Genomic DNA, 19783 nt, shown 5'->3' with positions numbered 1-19783 from the left:
TTTCATGCGGTGTGCCTGTCGGTTCTGTTCTTCCGCGGTGCTTGGATGTTGTGGTGTACATGTTGTCCTCTGCAGTCGGTCAGGGTGCATCCGTGGTACTCCACTGTTGATGTATTTTTTTCTGTGGCATTTTCCATATGCTGTTCTTGTGCTTTTTCCCGCATTACGCGTGAGTATTGCTGCCCTCGCGCTGGTTGTCACTGTTTTCTTATCGCGCTTTGGCCCATCACAGGTTTTTTGGCTTTGGGGTTTGTGTTTTTATCTCCGTCGAGGTGGTTGTATCGCGGTCATTGGCCGTGGTTTCGGCAAACTATCAGATGGGGCCACCTTGTTGTGAATTCCACGTTGACACTGGGTTATTTTCCCGCGATAGGCTGCTATGTTGAGAGTTGCGTTAAGCTACTCTTGCAGTAGTAATCACACGTTCTTGTGAATATACCCCATACTGTATCGAATCTGGTGAAACAAACTGTGGGACATATGTACAAACCCCTATCGCCACGGGAACGTCACTTTTTGTGACGTTCCCGTGACGATAGGGGCCTTGCCTTATGTACAAGGCAGCGTTAAGCCACTTAATGTGGCTTAACGCTGCCTTGTACATAAAGCCCCCTTTCATGCTATGTATAGCGTGAAAGGGACATGCAGTGGGTTTTGCGGTGGGCGTTGCACCGCAAAACCCATTGTATTAGGCGCTGCCCCCTATGTACAAGGGTGGCGTCCATAGGAGGCAGCTCCAAATTTAGGACCAGGAAAACCCTGGTCTTAAGGTGGCGAAACGGGGAAAAATGCATTATTTATCCTCATTCCTGCTTTTTCCATGTGTGCTGCCTTGTGCAGCCGACAAGGAAAAAGCAAAATTTCATGGTTTGTTTATGCACAGGAAGGTACATAAACAAACTGTTTTAAAAATGCCATTTTGTAACTTTCATGTGTGCTGCATGATGCAGCACACAGGAAAGTTACAAAATGGCATTTTAGGATTGGTTATGTGCAGGAAGGGAGACCTTCCTACACATAACCAATCCTACCCTGCAAACAGACACCCTTGCACTCTGCATTGGCGCTAAGTTGTGTAACTTAGCCCCATCACACAGGGAAACACAAGGCTGCACCACATCCTTGTAAATATGGTGCAGCCTTGCGTTTCCGAAGTGGAGGAGTGTATCGTTAAGTCCAGGAGGCTAACGACATGCTCCGCCACTTCGTCGTACATATGCCCCTGTGATTGCTTCAGAGACATGTATGCTCCTTCTAAATCTGACAAATAGTAAAACAACAAGTAATGAGAAAGATTAGTTCAAAGGAAACTGTGAAATGTACGATAATGCAGGCTAGTTGAATATATGGCGTCACAGCGTAAAATATACTTTGGCTGCCTGCTCCCTGCTTACCAGCAGTTCGAGTGGCTTGCTGATGGCCAGGAGTCAATATATCCCCTGACTTAAAATTCCCTGGAACTTGGTCGAAAGGCTCATAGGTGAGAATGGTTTTGCATTAGCTAATTTGCGATTATCTAATTGGTAATCACAAATAAGTGAATGCAAAGCCAAGCGTGCTTGGTGGCCTAAGGCCCCCCTGAAGCACCCTAAATTTTTAAATTGTGCACATGTAAAGCGCTCACATGCCCTAAGGCCATGTGTGCGTAACATGGCACTTTGAAAATGCATTTTTCAAAATTCATACATGGTTACAATCAACTTGAAGTTGATGGTAATCAGCGTTTCCTAAATGCACAATGCGCATTTAGGAAAGGCTTCTTACATGTGTATTAGGGATTCGCAAATTACGATTCCCTAGTTGCATTTGCAATTGAGGTAATCTAAAAAAACAATGCAATTAACTAAATTGCGAATACAAAGCCTTTCATACATAATGAAAGACCTTTTTGCATTCACAAATGGCAGAATTTTGCAATTCGCACCGTTTATTAATGCAAAATACCTCGATACATCTGGCCCTTGGAGACTTATCTGCTATATTTGTTCATAGAATTAACAGCAGAGGTTTACGGGCAGTATCAGAAAGTAAAGTCTGTTGACATTTCTTCCAGTTTCGAAGTGCCCTTATCCTTTAATGGTTCAATTACATTTTGTTGTCCTGCATTTATGTGAAGTATTGTATCAGAATTTTGTCAAAAGGGCTTCATTGATTTTGAAATTCTAAAAACAAGAAAAATACATTTGTTTGAGGCACCTTGAAGTTGGTCTAATCTAACGGATGATTATGAGAAGTTGACCAGTTCATGAGGATTTGTTAGACATTAAGACTCAATACAATACATTGCTTGGAGACAAGCAGTATTTATACAATATGTTCTTATTCAGCATCTTTTACATAAGAAATTAGGTACATTTGAGAAAATTAATTATATCAGACTACAGGAAGAAGCCATTTCAGCATATATTAATGCTTACTTTTTCTTGCAGTAGTCTCTTGAAATATTCAAGAGAGAAATAGCTGAGAATGTGGTTTAATAACAGCTTTCCAACATATTATGTTGATTCTAATACATTGCCTTACTTTTCTCTCTATAAGAGCAGTAGAAGTGGCACAATTTCTTCTACTGGATAGATTTTCTCTCACACCCATTCCCCTTATTCCCTTGGGTTCTCTTGAGCCCTCATTGTAAATTTAGCTTCTTAGGGAGTTTAGGAGAGAAAGGTGGTGAGAGAGAGGGGAGAGGAGTTGGCTTGGACGCTCGACCTCGGACCTCGGACCTGGGGAACTGGGTTCGAGCCTCGGTAATGACGCTGAACATCCTGTGATTCTGGGCAAATCACTTAATCTCCCTGTGCCTAACAAAAAATAAATGTGTGTCCGAATGTAATGTAACTGGTGCTATGTAAAGCGCTCTGATACCTGATTGGATTCGGGTCAAGCTTGCGCTATACAAAACTCTTTAAAAAAAACCAATTAGATTCATTCACCATGCCACCCCTGCGGTGGAATTAAGGTATACCATTTTGTATTGTGACAACTAGGGGGTGTCATTGTCAATAAGGCAGGCCTACTGGCTTTGTCAGAGTATTACCACATCATTAAAAGCAACTACATGTTATAATTAACCCTGGTATCACCACTGAAGTCAATGGAGACAGCACTAAGATGCAATACATGGAATGACCTGACATTGATGACAATGGGAGGTGCAAGCAACAGTGTTTATAATAGCATAAAATATTTGCCTTGTCAATAATGCATCATGTTTCAAAACATGTATCCCAGAGTCTTCCTTATGTTTTTATTTGCTTCTAGGGCAGCTTTAGGAACAGCCACTAGAGAAAGCTGCCCTTGTGTGCTGGGGTGCAAAAGCATAGCCACTGAAGAGTTTTGAAAAGAATAAGAACATCTCCTGGGGGCATAAAATAACCCCTGGGAGACTTGAAGCAACGTTTTGGGGTAAACACTGGGTGAGGGCTACTAAACTGTCTGGGGTGCTACATAACACTATTTTCAAATTGTATATGCCGTTAATGGCTTATGGGGCATCCCAGACCCAGGTGGGGCATAAGTAATGAGCAGGCATTTTCTATGTGGTTTGAGTGCCCTGGCCCCACTGTGACACTTTCAACCTCAATGGGGGCACACGCACACAATTTATGCATGCATGGATGCCCAGTCACAAGTCTGCCAGGGCATGGAGCCCACCAGCTTCCTTTAACAAATGGTTTGCCCATCATACCTTAGTCTGTACCGGGAAGGCACAAAACACAAACTGCAAGTTTAATCATACATCACCTCAACTCAAAATTCACTTGACCAGACACGAACACAAAACTTGTCATAATAACTAAATTTACACACAATGTTCCTAGACATTCATCCCACTTTACTAAACATACAGCATAACATATGCTCACATTATCTCTGTCCTCCTCAAGCAACATGCAAATCCCCACAAGACAACACCCTGCACCACACACTCACACACAAATGTGCAGTCCAGAACTATAACAGACCACACACCTGGTCATATCAACTGGGCAAACCAACATGCCCAAGTGCCAGAACAAAGAAAGTACTTTATCTATACCCAGTACCATGGTCTCTGGAAAGAGCACGTCAAAAATTCAAGATGTCCTCGAACAAAATGATGACATCTTCCAGTAAACCCATACTGAAACATTGTTGACATTCATAACAAACAAATACTAGACAATCCAGCAATGCAAACATGGATACCAGACCATGTCAACAGGTAAAATAGTATTCACGTAGCACATACTAGAGCTACACTACCACTCAAACACAACATTGCCCAACTCCATTTATTGAAAAATGTATAAAATGCAACAGAAAACAATCACAACCGTACTCCATCTCCAGCACCATACTTGTCAAATCTTTGTACAGAAGGACGATTCAAATGAAAATTGTGGCTATCACCCACAACTTGCAGGCAAAATATGTGGTTATTACCACACTCCCCACAGTTTCACTCCACAGGGTACTCTCCCATGCAAACTCTCACTAGAAGGTACTTCTCTTTTCCCACACCGCAACCTTGGGGAACTTTCCCATGCATATCATCACAACAGAACACTACAGATCTCCCCAACTTGGTACATCACAAGGTACCCCCATGCAACTTCTCATATCAGGTACCACACCTCACCAACGCAGCCCACCATAGATTAAACCCTCATAAATCTTCTATCGACAGAGTACTGCTCCTACCCCAATTCGCATCGACACACACATGTGTATTAAAATCAGATATGTCACACTAGGGTACTGCTCCTCCCCACATTCACAGCACTTGGACAAAAATAACCTGCAAGTACCTACACAACAACACACAGTTGAGTATTACACCCTCTTCCTCAAACTTCTAAGCAGACTCTGCAAGGAGTTGAAAGAAAATGCTCACACTGTACTTCCAAAACAACCTGCAAATGGATAATTTATACTTCTCAACCTATTTTGAGCATTAATAATTCTGAACACCACCATGTTTAACATAAACTCCACTTCCCAAATAACAGATGTCAACTTACAGGGAAACTTGCTAACTCAAAACATGCATTACCAATAGGATATACATGACATGTCAGTAGAGAAGTATCGCCAACCAAGCTTATCCCCAACCTAATAAACCTCACAATTAATGAGAATAGAGCACAGTACTTAACAGAAGCACAAATAATAAAAACTAGATGCATGTCAAATGACACTGATTATATATGTGAATGTCATATTTTTACTTTGCAATTGTAAAAATGCCACATAGGTGACATTTTGATTTCTCATGATTCCGGGACATAGTATATCTTGAAACACTATAGATTAGTTTCAATTTCAAATGTCCTTGGAGATAGTCTCACTTTCCTTTCTAAATTAAGCAGAAGGCATTGGAATGTCTTGAAGGTTTCCAGAACTGCCTCTAAAATTAGCCTAATAATGCCTTTTATTATGTTAATGTCTAAATAGCCAGTGCTTCCATTCCAGCACCCAGGTGGGGAATAGAAGACATTGGCGAGTCTCTCTCACGAGCGAGTTGCGCTGCTATACCCATAACAATTTCTCCTTATACCACCTTCACCGTTAAATGTATTTCTGTCTGAAGCTCAATTTGTGATTTAAGAGTTATATTTACTCTAAAGTAGATTTCTTACCTTTTCACCTCTGTCTCACCTGCTTTGTCATTGTAACACTATCTGGATGGCATTGTCCTTAAGCTTAGGACTATACAGTGGGACATTTCAGATCAGCTTTTAGGTACCCTGAGCTGGCCCGCTGTGCTTGCCAGACGTATCCTACTCTCCTCAATGGTCTGTTACTTCCCAGTAGCCAGTGCTGACACCACTTGAAGGTGGTTTTGAGGACGGGTGGCACTGGTAACAAGGCCATCTTTCTTCTGACAACAGGCTGCCTCCCCTGCCAAAAATGTCTCTCAACTGCTACAACATGCTTCCTTCATTTTAACACAGGTCCTTAACCACTCATTACTAAAATGTTGAAGTAGCAGGGCAGCGTCTTCATAGAACAACCTGAAGCCGTTGAGGTGTAAATTTATATTACATCTTGGTCCTTTCAATTACAGCAACAGGAAGTAGTCCTATTAAGTGTTTTATCCTTTCTCCAAATGTCCCTATCCCCTAGCTCACTCCATACCGGACACCTGCAATCTCAAACATCCTTCACTTTCAGCATTCCAGACACCGGCTCAAATATAGAGGGAATGGAGTCATTCCTTATGCCACACCCTCTCTGCCAGAATCCAGGTTTGTCCACTCTATGAGTGAGGCAGCTGTATATTTCTGCAAGTGGGGCCTCTATGTGCACAACTGGTGAAAACCTTTGATTAATGGCTTAACTGGCACAAGGCCGTCAGTAAAAGTACCAAAGGCATTCCAGTGTATGTTGTTTCCTGTTTGGGTTTCTCAGGAAAAGCATGGTGGTCTCGAACTGGAAAACAAATAAATGACAACCACGCATGGGAAAGAAAATATCCAGCATTTTAAGGATATTTATTTTTTGTTTTTAATCAACAAACTCCTGCTTTGGGAGATAATTGTTAAAACACAAAAAGCTTTGCAGTGTGAGCACAACAGGTATGGCTGTAAAATAGGTGATATACAGTAACACAGAGATCTCTGCCAAGCAAACAGAGATCCGTAATTGCGCCTACCAAGGCAGTGTATTACAACTGCTTGCTGCACCCCAACATATCTATGGGCCTGATTCACAAAAGTAATCTGAGACAAAATCCTAACCTTACGACTTTCGGTATTTACAGAAGGCATTTAGGAGTACTAAAGTTGAGATTTTGTCACGGTCAATCTTAAGTTTTAAGACAAACTTAAGTTAAACTTAAGACCAAAACTTAAGATTGGCTGAGACAAAATCCTAACTTTAGTACACCTAAATGCCTTCTGTGAATACCGAAAGTCGTAAAGTTAGTATTTTGTCTCAGATTACTTTTGTGAATCGGGCCCCTATGTGTTTAAAAATAATTTATAATGTGTTGAAATCGAAACAAAAGTTATTTCAAAATTGTTTTGAAAAAAATGAATTACTTTTTAAATGTGTTATGAAATAAATGACTATTTATATTGAATATTATAGTTGAGTAAATTAGTATAAATATATATAATATCCATTTTAATTTTGTTAATGTGTTTATTATACAAAATGAGAAGAAACTTTACCCTTTTTATTACATAGAAACGTAAATGGCTTATAAATAATTCAAACTGCTGTAATCTTTTAGAATTATTGCTATAAAAGTTTGTGTACTTCATTTAATAATATAAATATAAAATGCAAATCATAAGTTTTTTGAATTTATTTTCACAATAGGTTTTCGCACAAAATATGAATGGATCATTACTGCATTATAATAAAGTGACATAAAGAGTTTTAAAGAGTTTTAAAGATGGCATTGCTTTCAATTATATTTAATTTGTATAAATGTTTTATTATAAAAATAGCATGCAAAATAGGTGTTAGGAAACTAAGATTACCACACAAAATAATTGTATTATTAAAATATGTAAATATTTTAATGCTAGTTCTATAAACATTGTGAAGGCACATATATTCATGAGGGTTAAATTTAGTATTCTAATTCCATCCCTCAATCATTGGGAATGGTAAATATATTACTTTGATTTCAGTTCCATAAACATTTGGGAAAGTGTACATATTTGGGAAGGAATTGTCAGATTTATTATTCTACCTCCTACCACACTAACATTGTAGCATGTGCATATTGGAGGAATGAGATTTACTATTATAACTCCAATCCCACAACTACTAGGGAAATGTTTGATACAAAGCAAGTTAAATTTACTATTCAAACCTCAATCCATAAATATTTTGGTACTCACATATACTTGAGAAGAGTCCCTACTTATTGTTCTAAGGCCAATCCCACACACGTTGGGGAAATGTATATATTGGGGGTGGCAGAATAACTTCAATCATGACATCTTCGCGAACATTGCACTAACCGGTCACTGTCACAGACTCATGTACGCACTCTCATGCTCACTTAGACACTTATATACCCATTCACATACCCATTCACATGCTTATACATCCAGTCACATACCCAGTCAGATACTCATGCATTCACTCACATACCCATTCAGGAGCTCATGCACCCACTTACTGATTCACTCATAGAGTAATGAACCCATGTGCAGACCCATTCAGAAACTCGCACCTCTACTTAGAGACCCACTCATAGACTTATGTGCACAGTCTCATACCAACATAGAGACTCTTACACCCACGCACAGACCCCCTGGGCACTCAAGCACCCGCTCAGATACTCAATCCCCCTCTTACATACCCTCTTACACACTCATGTATGTACTCACAGACCCACGGAGACACTCACACACCTACTGACAGACCCACAGGAGGCACTCATACACCCACTCATATATCAAGTCAGATACTCATACACCCACTCACACACACATACAGTCACTCACACATTCAGTCACAGACCCTCTTAGAGACTTATGCACTCAGTCACACACTCATACACTCAGTGACTCACACATCCACTCACAGACTCACTCAGATATACATGCACCCACTCACTCTCCAACTCAAAGACTCAGGCATACACTCACAGACCCACCCAGACACTTGCCCTCCCAGTCACAGACCCACTCAGACACTCATGCATACACCCATTCACTGACTCACTCACACTTATGCTCTCACATACAGACCCTTTGAGACACTCATACACATACTCACAGTTCTACTCAGATACTTATACATCCACTCACAGACCCACTCAGATACTCACACACCCATGGAGTCACTCACACAACCACTCACAGACCCACTCAGAGACATATGCAACCAGTCACTGATATACTCAGAAACGGATGCACCCACTCACAGTCCCACTCAGAGACCCATGCACCCACTCACAGAACCACTCAAACACTCCCACTCCTAGTCATTGACCCACTGAGAGATTCATGTACTCACTTACAGACCCAATAAAACAGTCATGCACCCACTTACTCATTCCCTCAGACCCCCCTCAGACACAAATGTTTCCACTCACAGATCGAGTCAGACAGTCATATACTTACTTTCAAATGCACAATGGAAATCATACACCTACTCACAGAACAACGGAGAGCCTCATGCAAGCAATCACAGACCCATTGAGACACTGATGCACCCAGTCATAGATGCACTGAGACAGTCATGCAGTTTGTTACAAATCATTGACTGATGCTCAGTATCACAGATCCACTGAAATACTTATACAGTTAATCAATCAATCAATCAAAGTTAGTAAAGTGTAGCTACTCACCTGCGAGCGACTCAAGGCACTGGGGGGTGGCTCCATTGAGGGTTGGGGCCATCTGAAGAGTCAGGTCTTGAGGTGCTACCTGAATTGGTGTGGGGGCTTGCCAGAGGTGGAGGAGGAGGTCGTACCAGGCCTTGGCTGCGAGGTAGAAGAAGGATTTTCCTCCCTTTCTGGCCTTGTAGATGCATGGGACGATGGCCAGAGAGAAGTCGGATGATCAGAGGTGTCTTTTGGGTGCGTGGAAGGAGAAACTATTGTTCAGGTATGTTGGTCCAGTGTTGTGAAGGGTTTTGTGTGTTGGTGAGGAGTTTGAAGGTTACTCTTCTTTTGAGTGGGAGCCAGTAGAGATTGCAGAGATGTTGGGTGATGTGGCTGCGGCGGGGGATGCCGAGGAGCAGCCTGGCAGTGGCATTCTGGACGGCCCGTTTTTTCCCGCCGCTGACCACTGCGGCCCCGCCCACTCCTCTCCCATTGGCCTCCCCGCTCCCACCTCCCAGCTACTCCTCCCTCCCTCTCCCCCTTATATGGAGGCCGCGCAGCGGCCGCGCCTGGACCGCGCCCAGCGCCAGACCCCCTGGCCCTCGCCGACGCCAGCGCACCCAACTCACCTACGACACCACAACCCTCCATGCACTCAACGCCAGCAGAAACACCGCCTGCTACCGAGCCACCCCGAAACGCACCCACGGACCTTTCACCTGCCAAACCTGCCGCTTCACCTGCCTCCGAACCCGCACCGCACCAGCCAAACCGAGCCCCAGCAACAACCATCTGATTTGCATCCTGCTCAACACCCGCTCCGTCCACAGGCATGCCGTCGTACACTGGAACCTCCTCGACTCGACAGCACCAGACATCGCCTTCCTGACGGAAACCTGGATGAACGCCTCCTCAGCACCCGATGTCGCCATCGCCATCCCAGACGGCTACAAGATCACCAGGAGGGACCGCATCAACCAGACGGGAGGTGGCATCACCATCATCCACAAGAACACCATCCGCATCCGCCAAACACCTTCACTTCCAGATACACATCGACCCCAAGACCACGCTCAGAGGCACCCTCATCTACAGACCACCGGGACCACGCACACGATTCAGCGAAGACATCACAGACTTTGTCAGCCCGCACGCCATCAACTCCACCGACTACATCCTCCTGGGGGACCTCAACTTCCACCTGGAGAACAGCAAGGACCACAACACCGCCACCCTGATGGACAACCTTGCCAACCTCGGACTCAAGCAACTGGTTACCACCCCCACCCATTACGCCGGCCACACGCTCGACCCAATCTTCTCATCCAGCAAGTACGTCGCCTTCAGTCACTCCACCAAACTCCAGTGGACCGACCACAGCTGCGTCCACTTCAGCTTCAGAAGGACTATGACCCACCACCGCACACAACAGGCCCCTCGCAGGAGCTGGAACAAGATCACCGACGAGCAGCTCACCGCCTCCCTCAGCCAGAACCCCCCCGCCAGCTCAACAGACCCCAACGAAGCCGCCAACTACCTCACACAGTGGATCACCAACTGCGCTGACGTCCTCGCACCACTGAAGAACCCTCCCAGCAGACACGGCAGCAAGAATGCATCTTGGTTCACCGACAAACTCATCACCTCCAAGAAGAACTGCCGCTCCCTGGAGGCTACCTGGCGCACCAACCAGACCACGGACAACATGATTGCCATCAAGCAGGCCACCCACAAACACCACCAACTGATCCGCGCCACGAAGAAGACAGCCTTCAAGGAACGTCTGGAAAACAACACCCACAACAGCAAGGAGCTCTTCAACATCATCAAAGAGCTCTCCAACCCCGACGCCGGAAACAACGACATCACTCCCTCGCAAGACCTCTGCAACTCACTCGCCGCCTTCTTCCACGACAAGATCACCGACATACAGAGCAGCTTCGGCCCTCCAACCATGAACCCCACTACCGAACCAACGCCCCCCACCTCCACCCTCCGCACCTGGACCCCGGTCAGCACCGAAGACACAACCTGGACGATGAACACTATCCACTCCGGATCCCCCACGGACCCCTGCCCTCACCACATTTTCAACAAGGCCAACGGCATCATCGCACCCCACCTTCGCGACATCATCAACGCCTCCTTCGACACCACCACCTACACATAGCTGGAAAAACGCCAAGATCAGCGCCCTGCTGAAGAAACCTTCAGCAGACCCCACCGACCTCAAGAACTTCCGCCCCATCTCCCTCCTCCCGTTCCCTGCCAAAGTCATCGAGAAGACCATCAACAAACAGCTAGCCGACTTCCTCGAGACGAACGGATCCCTCGACCACTCGGAGTCCGGCTTCCGAGCCAACCACAGCACGGAGACCGCCCTCATCGCGGCCACAGACGACATCAGAGCCCTACTGGACAACGGGGAAACAGCGGCCCTCATCCACTTGGACCTCTCCGCTGCATTCGACACTGTCTGCCACCGCACCCTAGTGCAACGCCTGAACAACACTGGAATCCAGGAAAATGCCCTGAAGTGGATCATCTCATTCCTCGCCGGAAGAACCCAAAGTGTCCGCCTCCCCCCGTTCCAGTCAGCGGCCACCGAGGTCATCTGCGGCGTTCCACAGGGTTCATCGCTCAACCACACCCTCTTCAACGTTTACATTCGCCCCCTCGCAACCATTGCACACCAACACAACCTCAAAATCATCACCTACGCCGACGACACCCAGCTGATCCTCTCCCTCACCAACGACCCGGCCACCGCCAGAGCCAGCCTACACGAAGAGATAAAAGACGTCGCCGAATGGATGAAGAACAGTCGCCTGAAACTGAACTCTGACAAGACGGAGGTCCTCATCCTGGGATCATCACCCTCAGCCTGGGACGACTCCTGGTGGCCCCCTGCCCTGGGCACCACCCCCAAGCCAACGGACCACGCACGCAACCTGGGCTTCATCCTGAACTCCTCCCTGTCGATGACCAGACAAGTCAACGCCGTCTCATCTTCATGCTTCAACACCTTGCGCATGCTTCGAAAGATCTTCTGGTGGATCCCCACCGAGACTAGGAAGACGGTCACCCAGGCACTCGTCACCAGCCGGCTGGACTACGGAAACACCCTGTACGCCGGCACCATGCCAAACTCCAGAGGAAACTCCAACGAATCCAGAACGCCTCAGCACGACCCGTCCTGGACATCCCCCTGCACAGCCACATCTCCGGACACCTGAGAGGCCTGCACTGACTCCCTGTCAGCAAGAGGATCACGTTCAGACTCCTCACCGACGCACACAAGGCCCTCCACGACCTCGGCCCCAAGCTCATCAACACCCGCCTGACCTTCCACACGCCCACCCGCCAGCTCCGCTCTGCCAGCCTTGCCCTCGCCGCCGTTCCACTCATCCGCAGAACTACCGCCGGAGGAAGATCCTTCTCCTACCTGGCTGCCAAGACATGGAACTCCCTACCCATCCACCTCCGGACAACCCAGGACCACCTCGCCTTCAGGAAGCAACTCAAGACCTGGGTGTTCGAGCAGTAACATTCCCCCCCCCCCGCGCCTTGAGACCCTACGGGTGAGTAGTGCGCTATACAAATTCCATGATTGATTGATTGTTTAGTATTGTAAGCGTTGGTTAGGATTCTGAATGAGAAACTTACTGATACAGTGGTGCATGCAGTCACATATTCCACTGAAAGAGGTATACACTGTGTTATGGAGCTATTAACGGAGTTATACATGCTATCATAGAGTCAACTAGATAGTAATGTGTTTAGTGTGTTGGTTATAATCCATCTTGCAGTTATAAGTTTTGAATGTGGCAGCGGCTGAAATTCACAAAAAAAAAACAAAGGATACAGGCATGGTATACTTAGGAATTATCATTTAAAAAACCGTAGAAATTCACTGATAAAATCTAGGGGTGGATGTAATTTGCGTAAGGGACGGACTTGGAGAGGCAGCGGAGATGGAACCAATCTCCGCACTCTCCGCATAGCTTTGTTACACGCCACCTGATCCCACCCGCTTCCCGCCCTCAGTATTAAAAACTTTATAAAGCATTATAAATGAAATTTCAAATAACCTTACCTTATCGGCGGTGGCCCCGGACTTCCAGCCGTCTCCATCGCGTCTTCTTCTGGGAACTGCGCATGCGCGCGTGCCCGCGCATTCGCAGTTCCCAGAAGAAGGCGCGATGGAGAAGGGTGGAAGCCCGGTTATGCCGCCGATAAGGTAAGTGTAATGAAGTGACAAGATACAACAGTAAGGTTATTTAAAATGTTATTTATAATGCTTTTTAAAGTGTTAATACTGCGGGCGGGAGGTGGGAGGGAGGCCAACTCCGTTTCTGCCCGAGTGTGAGGAGATTTGCCTTGTTTCTCCGCCTACATTGTTAAAGGCGGAAGAGGGGATTCTCTGCACATTCCGTGGGCGGAACAGAGTTGTCCGCCCTCCCCTAATAAAATCACCCCAAAACCTTCTATGCAGAAACTAGTCAAACAGTAGAACCATTCTAGAAAGTTTTATGGGGTTTCACCAAACAGGACCAGAGTTATCTGCAACACAAAAAATGCTTTTACTATGAAACAACTGACTTAACAATAACTACCTAGTGGCGACCACCACTGGCTAATTCAAAAGCACCCTTTCTCCTCCTTGATATGAATACAAAGGGCACAAACTCCTCTTATTTCTTCCGCGTTGATTCGAAATCCAATGTCATAACGGGTTTCGGTCAGCAAGTGACCTTGATCATATATATGTATATATAACCTACTGGTGGTCACCAGTAGGTAGTTATAGTTAGGACCTAGTTTCCATAGGAAACTCGTTTTTTGTTTTCCTAATAACTTTGGCGCCGGTTGACGAATCTTTGCAAAATTTTTAAAACTCGTGGGGCGCTCCGGTTAGCTCCTATCTTGAAAATTTTGGGGGATTTGGCTAGGGGGGCCGAGAAAAAAGGGGGTTCCCAAAACATGTTTTCTCCATATTAATTCCCATAGGAAACTTTAGACACAGCTACAGTCCGAACTGCTGAACGGAATTACACTACATTTGGCAAAAAGTTAGCCCTTGGTTCAGAAAGAGACCTTTTTTTAAATGGTGTAAATCCGTTCAGTAGTTCCTGAGAAATTAAAAAAATAGAGGTCGGAAAATCAATTTCCCATACGAAACTTTAGACACGGTTACAGCCAAAACTGCTGAACGGAATTACACCAAATTTGACAAAAGGTAGCTTTTTGTTCAGAAAGAGACCATTTTTTTAAATGGTGTAAATCCATTCAGTAGTTGCTGAGAAAATCAAAAAATAAAAGTTTCGATATTTAGAGGCGCAGTGGATCCACGCACCCTCCCGATCACGAGCTTTATTCTAATTGGCTGTCAACACCCCAAACTAGGAAGAGTTGGCAGCCATCTTGTGACTCGGTAAAAGCGAGTCAGAAGAAAACAGGAAAACTAACGTAAAAAAAAAGAAAAGTGGGTAGGGTGGAAACACCCTGACCCCCTAGGCTTGCTCAGTGGGTCCCAGAAGGACACTCGGGCCAAAAAAAGCATTTTCTTTTTTTTAAAACAGCATAATGCGTGCTAGGGGCACGGATACGGGCGAAAAATATTAAAAAATGAAGCGAGGGCTTTCTCGCTTCGTTATTTTTAACCCCGGGTGGGCCAGGTCCCGGGGGGATTTGGGAAAAATAAAGCGCAGCCCCGGGAACCGCCACCTACCCGTGGCTCTGTTTTTTAAATAAAAAAAAATGGACGGGGACCACCACCTCCCTGGGACACTAACTGTTTAAATGCGGGGGTCCATTTTTAACCCCGAGCCCTGGGGACAACCACCTCCCCGGGGCTTTGCAAAAGTTGTCAGGGGGGTCGTGGGGCCCCCCTCCTGGAGCTTTCGATGGCACTTGGGACCGCCACTCCCAGAGCCGGCTCCTACAGTGTCCTGGGGTGCCCACCCCTGGGACACTGCTGTTTGCTATGGTAGGGCGGGAGCACGTCTCCTGCCCTACCATAGCAAACTCTGGTTTGGATTTTGGAAGAGAGAGCAGAATTGCGTTTCCACACGGGGAGCTGCATGTCGGCAGCTCCCCATGTGGAAAAGCAAGCAGGACGCGGGGTGCCGGTGGGACCGTGGGGGCATTGGGGCTCCCCCCACGGTCCCCATCGAATTGTATAGGCCCCGGGGGATGGGGTCCTCGGGACGCATATAAATTAGTGGTAGAAGCCTTTTTTTCTGAAAATTTGGAGTCGCGACCCTAGCACGGCGCTCAGCACGGCCCCCTGGTGTGAACACGAGGGGTACGTGGCTCCCAGCGTGGCCCACTGGTGTGAACGTGAGGGGTGCGCTGCTCCCAGCAAAAAAGATATTTTTATTATAAAGCTAGGTTATATGTTTGGATCTTGGGTGGCTCTAAAAAGAGCCCTTGTGTTTATTGGGAGAATTTGGTAGCTACATGTAAGTGCCGATGCAGAGTCTAAAGTTGTTCCCCTCATCTGTGAAATGTACACCATCTGTCCTGTAGATGCCATCCATATTAAAACGCAGATTGTTGTTCTATATGAACCCCATACTATGGTCTCTGAGATAAGCAGATACAGCTTTATTGACATTTTTTCTAGCTTTCTCAATCTGTGGACAAAATTGATTGGACCAGTTCCATTTCTGTCTTTGGCATATGTTACGGTAGACAAAGGCAGTTTGGGGGAAAAGTAACATCAATTCTGCAAAGGTGTCCTTGATCAGCATTTCCAGACCTACCCCAGTTAATGTGCCTAGGTCATTGTCACCACAGTGCACAATCATGAGGTCAGGGGCTTGGAGATGTAAAAAGGTTTTAACCAAAGGCATCAATTGGTGCCACTTTAATCCTCTTTGTCCAATCCATTTAATGTCCACATTTTGCAAAGCTAGATACATAAAATTATTTATAATATACTTTTGAAGTCTCGTATGGATCAGCGGTTCCGTCGCTTATGGTGCACGGACCAGGCGCGACTCCAGAAGCAATTTCGGTTCAGTTAGAGGTCAGTTGGCAGGGGTTGATATGTGTAACCAATAGAAATGTGTTTTAGAACTTGAATTAACCTGGGAAGCAATGTGATTTGATATTTACATGTATTTACATGTATATGTGTGGAGAATGAGAGAGATATGTGTGCATAAGAAATCTGGTGTGTGATTCTAATACTTCATAATCTACAAAGCAATTTGAAAGGTGAATTTGTGAGGTGTACTATGTGGTGTCTTTGTTTTAAAACATAAAAAATCATAACATTTGAAGTTTGAGATATATTTTGTTATGAAGAAATATTTATTGCAGTTTTTTGTAATGTATTGAAATGTTGTTTAATATACATTTTGTATTTTGTATAGTATTATGTGTGTTTGGGGTTAGGGATTGCTGATTATGAGAGATTGTTTTAATGTGTGGATATGTACATTAGTAGTATACTGCATAACTGTAGGTGTTAATTTCACATTGGAAATGTATATGTAGAGTTAAGGTATTAGTGATGAGACTAGTTATTATAAGTCTCTAAAGAGGTACAGTTAAATTATGCGACATCATTTTTGGTGTTTAGTTTTCAATTTAAAGTTTGTTCTGTAAATTTATGTGGTGTAGATAGTGTTGTGGTGGAGAGACACTCATTCATGTTTTTCAGTGATATGGTGAGACTTATAGCAGAGAAATGTGAATGGTTTCTGTTTTGTATTTGACTAGGTGTAATATTAAAAGTAGTTGTAGAAAGGTAAAGTGTCAGTAGAGATTTATGCAGTACTTTAATGAGGAGTGTCCTTGCAGAGCAGGTATTGCGCTGTTATTACTGAGACACTCCTCAAATCAACCATCGAGTAGCATACACTTATTCACTGAGTGCACTAATACCTGAGTACTTATAAATTGTCTATGCACTCTGTTTGCTGCACTGTAATTATTCCAGTTACTAGTCATGCACTTACAGAATGCTCTAGCCAGTAACACTACTACAGCTATGTTATTCTGTGAACTATGCATGCACATGTCTAACCAGCTACATACTATTGATATACTCTTGTAAATACCCAGTTAGTACTCATGCAAATTAGGAATGTCTCTGTCAGTGCCATGCAATTCTTCAATACCCATTCACCCTATCTATTTATCCTATCACTGCAGCAATACCTAAGCACTTATAAATTCATCATGCACTCTGTTTGCAGCACTGTAATTATTCCAGTCACTAGTCATGTACTTATGGAATGGCGTAGACAGTAACACAAGATCAGCTACAATATTTTGTGCACTATGCACGGAGACATCTAACCAGGTACATACTATTGATACACTCTTTTAAATACCCAGTTAGTACCCATGCAGTCTAGGAATCTTCCTCTCTGTCCCATGCACTTCTTCAATCACCCATCCAGCACTATCTACTTATCGTATCACTTCGCCAATATGTAAGCACTTATAAATTCACCATGCACTCTGTTTGCACGACTGCAATTATTCCAGTTACTAGTCATTTACTAATGGAATGGCCTAGCCCCTAACACAAGTACAGCTACAATATTGTGTGCACTATCTATGCAGACCTCTAACCAGGTACATACTATTGGAACACTCTTGCAAATTCTATCCATGCACTTGTACGATGCCTCATGCATTAAGAGATGCAGTAGTACAGTAAAATGTGCAAAACCTATGTGGTCCCGTAACCCCCTGCAGACTACTGATTCACTCTTGTCAAAATCCAGGTAGTAATCATGCAAGTCAGCAATCACACTGTCACGCTCTGTCTACTCCTGCAATCATCCTGACCGAACCCTGTCCTTATCTAATCACTGTGCTGAAACACAAGCACTTTTGAACTCACCCTGCTGTCAACTATAAGCACTCTACCTATCCAGTCACTGTCCATGCACATGTACAATGCCTCAGGCATTAAGAGACGCAGTGCTATAGTCAAATTTGCACAATCTATGTGGTCCCCTAACTCTCTACAGACTACTGGTTCACTCAAGCAAAAATCCAGGTAGTAGACATGCAAGTCAGCAATCACACTGTCACTCTCTGTCCACTCCTGCAATCATCCTGACAGAACCATGTCCTTATCTATTCTCTGTGCTGAAACACAAGCCCTTATAAACTCACCTTGCTGTCAACTACTAGCACTCTACTTTTCCAGTCACTGTCCATGCACTTGTACAATGACTCAGGCATTAAGAGACGCAGTGCTACAGTCAAATGTGCACAATCTATGCGGTCCCCTAACTCCCTGCAGACTACTGATTCACTCCTGCCAAAATATAGGCAGTAGCTATGTAGTTCAGCAATCACACTGTCACTCTCTGCCTACTCCTGCAATCATCCTGACAGAACCATGTCCTTATCTAATCACTGTACGAAAACCCAAGCATTTATAAATTCACCATTCTCTTTTGTTGCAGTACTCTAATGATCCAGTCAGTATCCATGTACTTAGATAATGACCCACGTACTAATACATCTAGTATTACAATCATCTATCCACTATTGATGCAGTCCTGTAAATACATTAACACTACTTATTCAGTTCTACAATTATCCAGTTAGTATCTGTGTCTTGCAGTAAATGGATTGTGATTTTTAAAAAAGTGTTTAAATGGTTTTTATATACAACGTATTTGTTTATTAATACAATAGTATATTTTATACATTTATTTTAATAATATCATATATATATTTTTTAACAGATATTGTTGATCATCATTACAAAAAAACTTACCATGACTAGAATAACACAAAAGAGGAAACAACAAAAAAAGGAAATTTATTTGATGAAAACACAGCAAGAATTAGATGAAGTTCAACATGTGGGAAAAAAGAAAAAGTCTTGCGGTAAGAGAACAAAAGAATTTATAAAAAAAAATCCTAAGGCTATGAACAGTATGCACATTGTGGAAAGTAGAAAGAATGCCTCAACAACAAAAAAGAATAAGAAGAAAAAAAGCGAAAATAATGGGAAATCACGTTCTAAAGAAACAATGTATGGTAAAAGGAGAAAGAATCATTATAAAGAAATTAGAAAGAGAATGTTTTACAATAGAGTTGTCTTTAATTTGTTGAAAATTTTGAAGAAATATAAAAGAAGATCAGCATTTTATAAAAAGAAGAAACAGGTTGAAACTATTGTTGAGAAGGCTTTTGAATTAAAAAGGAAATTATTCATTTTAGTTTTAAACAGAATTCGATCACTAGATAAGCCAATACATTTTTTTAAGGCCAAAAGTAAGAAGAAGAGAGTAATTAACAGAACCAAGGGGCATATTTACAAGGTTTTTATCACCGCTCTTTTGGCTTTCAAACCCAAAAAAGCGGAGATAAAACCAGTGCCCTATTTACAAGAGGGTGCTAACATGCATAATCCGTTGTTAGCACCCTTTTTCCCAACGCCTCACTTTGCATCTCCAATGAGATGCAAAGTGGGCGTTACTGGCCGTACCCACGATGGACTACCTTGCAAATATCGCTAATGTTTAC

This window comes from Triturus cristatus, chromosome 3_1, assembly GCF_964204655.1.
Source record: "Triturus cristatus chromosome 3_1, aTriCri1.1, whole genome shotgun sequence".
In the NCBI taxonomy this organism is placed as follows: domain Eukaryota; kingdom Metazoa; phylum Chordata; class Amphibia; order Caudata; family Salamandridae; genus Triturus; species Triturus cristatus.
The sequence above is the reverse complement of the archived record's forward strand: the minus strand, read 5'-3'. Positions refer to the sequence as shown.